The 8,588-nt window shown below is 42.5% G+C and overlaps 1 long non-coding RNA gene across 1 annotated transcript; it reads right to left on the bottom strand.

Annotated features, from left to right (window-relative positions):
- Positions 1-1,181: 1,181 nt before the first annotated feature.
- On the bottom strand, positions 1,182-3,955 carry LOC146188997 (uncharacterized). The gene is made up of 3 exons (XR_014707617.1): positions 3,885-3,955; positions 2,471-2,527; positions 1,182-1,417 (listed from the first exon to the last, which is right to left on the bottom strand). It is a non-coding gene; the product is annotated as an uncharacterized LOC146188997 (long non-coding RNA).
- Positions 3,956-8,588: the final 4,633 nt, after the last annotated feature.

Below are 8,588 nucleotides of genomic sequence, written 5' to 3'. Positions count from 1 at the left end.
TCCATCTCAATCTTATTCTTCTTGTTATTTCTGTATGCTCGTGTAGAGTGGCATCTGCATATAGAATTTTCGGACTCCGTTCCACTTAGCGCCTAATGTAATTCACTCTTGTTTTTCTTCTGCATTGGTTGTGGACTGAAGACATGTTCTTTGGGAGTGGTGCCACATGTACTGTCTCCCGGTATGAAATAGGAATGCTATGTTTTGACTGGATGGCTTGCAGGTCCTCATTCATAGTGAAGACTAAATGAAGTCGTCACGGTGCATCTTTGAGCTGGAGGTTGATGCCCGCGTGCTCGGTTAGAGACGCTCCGTATAAAATTCATTGTCGCTCATAATGATGCGGTGCTTGCATAAGTGTGGCACGTTAATAAGCTAAAACCATTTCAGAAGGTGACCCAGACCTCTTGGGAAAATGGCACGCTTTCTTATGCCGCCCCGTAAGGCGAGTGATTTATGTCGAGCTCTAAATAGTGACAGGCTTCCACGGCTCGGTCAAAGAAATCTTAAATTGATGAATGGTTCTAATAGCCTATCGCTCATATGCCCAGCATGAGTGCATTGCTTAGGTATTGTGCGAACCGTCAAACTTCGTCAGCGGCATTTTTTTCCAGCGCTCTCCTACATATTTTGAAATTTGGATTTCATAGTTGTTTACGGACCAAGCTGTTCGTAACAAAACTTCATCCAGTGGAAAATAAGGAAAAACAGCTTATACTAAGCCTAAAAATTCACATGGGGTTGTGAGCGCTGTCAGAGCCTGTTACAGTCCTTAAGCCTCTGTTACGAACTGATAATCCAGTGGGTTAACAGCGTCAATGAAGACGATATTGTCAGCATTTGTCCTGACAAATACCCATAAATCTGCAGTTCTCCTTTTAAGCCTAAACTTTGGTACCTTCGTTGGTCTTCGACACTGAGGGTACTGATAAGTATTGCACTGCCACGCGTCAGCTGGAGGTGATCACCTCCAGTCACTTCGATAAGGTTACACAAGAGTTTCCACGCGTTATGCCACGTTTTTCTGGAATAGGCAGGAACACTGAAGAAAGGCAGAATGCTACTAATATAATGATTCATAAAGCGCGGTCCTCAGAACGTAAAACTAGACTCTAGTCCTTGCCGCTCTTCTGTGATTTCCGGCATTCAAAACGAAGTAACGAATAGACAGCGCCACCAGCTTATAGTAGACTGTTTATTTTAAAAGGGCATAAGGGCATTCCGTTTGGAGAGAATACAGGTGCTATCTTCGACAGCACATGCCCTCGGAAAACCAGAGCAGAAGCTTGGCCGGAATACACGATTTAGGAGATGGACTCCTACATAGTGTCAACATGGTCGACTCTTGCTTCGGATTCAGGGGAGCTCCGCTCCTCGCCCCAGTACGATGCACCGACAAGTGACTGCAGCAGAACCGCTGGAACAGCAGAAAGCAAATCCGTTTTTTTTTTTGGCGCACCACTGCATTGTGTTTGTAATGCACTTGATACTCTGTACTACATATCGTGTGTGAAGTTGCTTCACTTACACAGAGTGCAGCTGTCAGAGAATATTTTGCATTTTGATATCAACCGGCCCTCATAAAACACCCAGCAGGAGATAACAATTATATTACGAATTTACAGTGGTCAACGTGCGTCATGACTAACTTGCACAAATCAGAGACTTAGCAATTTTGTAATAAATTACGTTGCACTATCAATTAACTAGTACCATATAACGAGTGTTCGGAATATTCAAATGAACTCCAGAGATACCTTCTCGAATAAACGTTCTAATCAAGAGAAATCCGTTTGGAAAAAAAATGCACGTTGCTGAACATATCAAAACAAATGAGTTGACTGCATGTTGTTCTTAACTTGTTTTAGACTGCACCTAACTGTCGCTCTTTTCTTCATTGACAGCAGAATTTTCTTCGTTAATGCGGGAAGCAGCAGTTCGTTGTTCTTCATATTGAGAAATATTTGTGCCGAATGTTATGTAGTAGACTTAACGCGCCTTAATTTACGTGATATTCCGTGACAATCTTACTAGGATCACAAACGGTTTTACAATAATAGTACACATACGCGAAAAGCTGCGCATTGCGTGCTTTGCCAATAAGCGCTGCGGCTGCCGCCAAATAGCGTACGCAGCATGCGCCTGAAATTTGTGTATACTCTGTGATTTTTTTTTAAATTTTCTGATATCAGACAGACAGAAAAGTTCAAACTTATTTGGCATGGGTAATTGTGTCCTTTGAAGGAGTTCGTACATTTCGTCGTTGCGTGTTAGGAAAGAACCATGCTCCACGACTAGCACTTTTCATGCGATTTAGGTTGGAGAAGGAGGAATTTTCGAACAGCTTCTTTTCCAGCAAGCCCCTTTTGCGGCCCAGCTGTAGGTTTCTCTGTTGTTTCTGGTTTTATTGTCGCGTATTCTTGGATAATTAACAATATTAGTTTAAACACAAAGTATATCAGACGCATACCTGAGAGCAAAGCCCCCATAAATATGTATCTTGAAAGACCAGCCATGGCAATGAGTCCTGCAAGAAAAAAGAACATAACATAAATTTGTAAACGTTTTCAACCCTGTGTGTTTAGTTATCTATAGAAGTACCATCATGATGTAGATTGTTATCTGAACTGATTATGAAGGACAGTGCTTCCGGCCAAAACTTCAAATTGCCACGTATCTGTTGCTATGCAGAAAAATTTTATTCTAAAATACAAGGCGATTTTTATATCCGTGTATTAGTTACTACGGCAACTGTGAATTATTGTCGTTAAATATGAAAGCAGGGAAATTGACCTTTATTGAACAGAACACAGACAATGCAAGAGATTATATGGGATCTGCTTTGAAAGGGTGATATGTAAATTCGTCAAGTTAGACTTTGCCTCCTAATCTTCTCCAGGGTGAGGTGAAAAGATGGCCGCTTTTTGTATTGTACTATGATATCTGGAAATATTTGAAATTTACCTCCTGTGAAATTGGCTATTCATCTCTAAGTACATGATAAAAAAAATGGACTGCTACATTTCTTACGACATTCTTCTATTCCTTGCTGATGGCAAAAATGAGTAACCATAAGTTAAAGTTTATGATGGGCGAAACGTTTCAGCGAGACAGATGATTTTTAGATAAAACACTGCTACAGCTAAGCATAGTGGCTTATCGCATCATTCGTTGTGAGTTGACAGAGAGTCAAGTATACAGCTCGTCCGCCCAACCAGGCTGTTAAGGAAACGACCCGCGGTCAACGCTGTAGGTCCGGTTCCGAGAAATCTTTCAGGAAACCTGTGCCATGACAAATGGCGGTGATGGCGAAGGGAATGCGACGCTGACATCAGTATTCGGTAAGTATGCTTGGTCTTATCTGCCAATTGGCGGTATTGCTCTTTAACGAGGGAGCGAAAACCACTAAACGCACGTAGCGCAGCATCCGGTTATCGGTCGGGCCCACATCAAAAGACTGGCGGATCATTGTTGTGAGCGGGAGGAAGGTCGGCAGGAACACCTTTAAGGTTGGATTGTTTACGGAACGGAAGGGATAAGCTGGCCCGCATGTCGACACGGCTAATTCTAAACTGCTGTAGCGAGAAGCATTGCAATGATACACCTATATAGGTGTCTGGATTCGTGCGTTGTGGAGCACTCACATTCTCGCGCAGCAACGGCTTCTGCTTTACTGGTTGTTCTGGAATGTCCATTAAATCTGAAGAAATGCATTTTTACACAGCAAAATATCGCCCGGTTGGAATCAATCATCAATATCAAGGAGCCGGCTACAGCAGCAACGATTTCTCTCAGCGGGGCGTCCTTGCTAAATAGGTTCGGTAAAATTTATAGATGGAAACGCTTCCGATCGAAAAAAGATTATACGCAGTAGTAAGACTTACCCAAGGGTTGTAGCGTTGCTATATGACTTCACACAAGAGCTGTGTACTGAACTGCTGCCTGTGCAGCTAAGTTTATATATCCCAAAAACCTGGGCTCAGTCATGATTGGAATGAAAAAGAAAAATTAATTAAAGTTTACTGACACCGCAAGTCATGATTGCATTCGTGTAAGTAAAAAGAGGCGGGCAGATTGAAAATAGGGCATTGTGAAAGCTATTTTGATATACTGCTGCTTCAGACAATCGAAAATCTGATGTCATTAATTTAAACGAAATTGTTTCGTAGAAGCAGTTTCCAGTCCACTTGCGTCCGCTACAAATGAGAGTGGTTTATTGTTTTAATTCAGCAGGGCAAGGACGGAGGTATTTTTTTTGCAAATCATTTTATAACATTGGACACAATTTACGCAATTGTGGTTGCGACTGAGCATACCGGTTAATGAATGCTCACCTCACTGCACTTTCCTTCAGAAATGGGTGGCAATTTAAATCTTCTTGAATATCCTCTTTTACAATAATATGTTTTCGAAGCAGCCACAAGGGGAATTGAAACTTTGAATCATGAAAAAGTTATTTGGCTTGAAAAATGTAATTCACAATGTTTCGCAGTGACAGCGTTGACACCGATAAGAAATCCCTAGAGACTGCCCTAAAGTTAGGTAAAGGAAGGAGTGATGGCTAGTATAAAATACTAGATAGTAGTCTCTTTAACATTTCTGATATCTGCGAAAATACATTATCTGCAATTTTACTATTTTGTAAAGGCGACATCTGCTTGAAAAGGAGCGTGCAACAAATATCCCTCGCTGAAATGAACCGGGTTTCTGTTGAGAGATCACGGGACCGAAGTAGACGCTCAGAGGTTGAGTCGTAAAACACGCAACTACCTAAACTGTCATTTGATGTGTTTTGAATGCTATACGTGTTAATATTATGGTAAACCTGCTATTCTGAAAAAACGTTAAATGATATTTTAAAACCTGGATGGTGTACAATCCGAGCAACACAATGCTTTTCACAGCTTATAATGGCGTTGTTTAGATCATTTTCTGATACTTGAATGGCTGCTCAAAAATATCTTTCATATCTAGCTGCACCCCGCTGGCGTGAAGCAGTGGTTACGGTGCTCGACTACTGTTCCCAAGGGCGCGGGATCTAATCCCGGCCTCGGAGGCAGCTTTTCGATGGCACGCGCCCATGTGCTGTTCGATGTCAGTGCATGTTAAGGAACCTCAGGTTGTCGAAATTTCGGGAGTCCTCCACTGTGGCATCTCTCATAGTCTGAATTCCTTTGGGATGTTAAACCCCACAAAACAAAACAAACCATATCTAGCTGCTTTTACTCCCAAGCAAACATTGAAAATTGTTTTGTGATGAATCCTCAAAAAAGTGTCTCATGAGTTTCCCGCTACCATTTGCATCTTTCCCATGCAGACCGGTTTCGGTGCCGTAGAGAAAACCCTGATGGTAACGGGAAACGCATGGGATGCTTCATTGAGGTATCGTAACAGGCCTCCTTAAAAATGTCTCCATAAAGTGTGACAGAACAAAAATAATCACAAAGTTTGTTTCTAGACTTCGGGCTATTAAATATTGATTCCGTTTTCATGATCAGCGGAATATAAATCTAGCCATTATATGATGCAGCTTCCACATCCGATTGGCCTGGAATGTTAACCAATGCGATAAGCTCAAACGAGCCCACGCCACGTGGAGACGGTCCACTCTCGTCAGCTTGCGGGAATTCCCACCACTTGGAGTATTCAGTTCCCGTTTTCTGGCCGACACCCTGAGCGTCACGAACATGCGTGATATCATCCGCGAAGTCACAAGGGATGAGATTCGGCAGCTGCTCCAGTCTACTGTCCGTACGGCTTCCTGAGCCTTATTGGAGGCTGTCAGCGAGAAAGTAAAACGTGCCCTTTATGCAAAGTGCTGTATGTTTTCTTCGCTTTTACAGCCCGTACATGCTTACAAGTCCTTTGCTCGTCGCTCGCCGCCATAGCAGCCCTACTCACAGCCTTTTCGCCGGTATTACTCGCCTGCAGAGCCACATAGTGCGGAGTAGGCACTTCAGCCGCAGCAGTGCAGGGTGTGATAGGCCGACTTATGCACGATAACCGACTGCCGCCCGCTGTGCTTCCACAGCCGAGAATGCGACCACGTCAAAAGTGATGGCTCTTACCGTGACCTTGGCATAAGTGGCTTCTTGGGGAATGCCCCTCTCTTGGAGTTCGCCGTGCAGCCCCATGACACAGCAGATTATCTGGGCAATTCACCACTACCCTAGGGGCTAGCCATCTTGAACTTCACTCATTATCGCCTCTTCTATACGATTCCCTCTTCGCTGCAATTTGCGGGAAAGACTCTTTCGGTCCGAAAGCTATATAAGATGACCTTCCCGATAATTCTCCCGCCGATCCTTTGATGGCTCTTCCTATGAACATCCAGGCAGAGTGAGCCACAATCTTGGTAATATTATTGAAGGATGCTATAGGACGGCACCCGTAGATTTCCTGAGAGTGTACAGCTGTAATTGACCTCGCCGACCGGGTCCGCTTGGTTGCAGATGGACATCACGTCTTCCACGTACATTGCTACTTCTTCATTTAGGAGCTCAAAGCAAGTGGTCAATTCACGCTCGCACGCATTCACGGCAGTCGCTGCTGGTGTCAGTCTCCAATTGCTTACAACGAAAGTACTCCTACGTCGGAAGACTCGCCTCGCTGTTTTCATACCAGGTCCGAGCGGCATCTTCTAAGCTGAAGTAGCCGTACCGGATCCAACATTGTCGTCACAGCCGTTGATACGCGCCGTGCTCGAACTGATCCAGCCAGCCTGTAGCGCCCTACGAGTAACCTCCGTGAAAGGGTTTGCGGGTCCGGGGATTTCGCAGACTCACACAAGAAGCAGGAACGCAGGGGGTGGCGTCTTACAGCTGTCGTGGACGCAGACATGGGTGCGCTCCGTCGAGGCAGGACCTCAATTCCGGGTCTGCGGCTGACAGAATGAACGGCGGTTCTCACAACAGGCACCGATCATGTACTTCGCCTCTCCGAAGAACGATGCAGCATCAGCCGATAATACCCAACGACCTAATATCACAGGCCAGACGAAGCCCAGTCGTAGACGTCGAGAGGGACAGTATAGGTTTTATCATCCAGAGAAGAACCAGCTCGAGCTCACCCTCATCCGAGCTCGCCCACAAGGTCTAAGTGAGCCTTTTGCTCGAGCGGTGCCTGTGACAACATTTCAAGGAAAATATTTTTCACGTAAAAGTGTGAAATGAAAAAAGGTTTTTATCTCTAAAAGCCTAATTATTATATAACGTTTGGACTCAGACTGCCATATTGCATTGGGAAACTGAATGCATATATAACTCAAGATAAATCCAGTTTTTGAAAAGTTTATCTGGCACGTGGGTGAAATATCGAAAACGAAATGTAAGCTTTTCAATCGAAGATAAGTTGTCTTTGCAGTACACGTTTTTCGGTATTCCGTCAGGGACAAGGTAAGGGTGTGAAAAAATTGTTAGATAATAAAAGGCAACCGTATTTTGGGCAGCTAGTCAATGCTATCGATAATGCAAAAGTCAAATTAAAGAAGATATAGAGCATTTTTTTTTAATTTTGGATGCCGTCAACCATGGTGCCTATTCGCATAATTAGATACTAGGGTGAAGCTATTATACCTGAAAGAGTGTGTCTGAATTTGGTCCTGTTTTTAACGCGAATTATGATTTGTTTCTTAAATTGGATCAAAAAGCCCTTTTATATGGAACTCTGTCATTCAAATATTGCTCATTTGGCTTGCTATCAAGATGCATCACTAGATTGAAATTCCCTATGCTGCATTTAACTGTTGAAGAAACATGAACAAGAACAGATCTTGCAAGGTTTATTGAGAACTTTGTTTGAAACTGCAGGGCCCAAATACCTCCGAAAGAAAATATACAGAACTTTAGGTATTGATATGCACGTTTTAAACAAACATAGGTGTTGTGGGTCATGGCATGTTGCACTACAAAAATATTTTATTGATATTTTTTGAGAAAAGAAGAACAATTTTGGAAAAGCAGAATAATGTAGAAAACGGTAATGAAACGTTACTTACAAAACGTTACACAGAGCCATATTTCATTTCACGGAAACATGTCATGCTATGTCCAAATTTATTTTTAGTTTTACCTCTAGGAGGACTTTAAGATATGACGGCTGACTTAAAAAGTTCTCAAGAGATAATCTAAGGGCATATTTCTCACAATTTATTTAAGCTGTTAAGTACAGGAGTATAATTTAGACTATCGTTTCATACTTATTATATGGTGTTTACGAATAGCATGAAACGAATAAACAATATACTTTTGCGGACTTCTTGAATGAACCAAATATTTTTAACAAGCCCACCGATATAAAAGGTACCTGTGCTCTGAATATATGCAGAGTAAAAATAATTGCATATAATACATTCTAATAAATTTGAATATTAGACTATCGCATCCTAATATTTCTTTTTTATCGCGGTTTCAAAAGCACTAGTCACCTGTAAGTGAGCCTGATAAGAAAACTAATTGCACAAGTTATTATTTGAAAATTCTTACTTTGAACTGAATTTATGAGGACTAACAGTATGTTAGTCGGGACCGAATTACATTACCGAAGATTGCTAATTGTATGTTTATTTTGCTGCGCAGATAAGCCTTATA

Source organism: Amblyomma maculatum, chromosome 5 (assembly GCF_055883805.1).
Source record: "Amblyomma maculatum isolate TAMU_Amacu chromosome 5, ASM5588380v1, whole genome shotgun sequence".
Classification (NCBI taxonomy): Eukaryota; Metazoa; Arthropoda; class Arachnida; order Ixodida; family Ixodidae; genus Amblyomma; species Amblyomma maculatum.
This window is presented reverse-complemented; position numbering and strand designations above follow the sequence as displayed.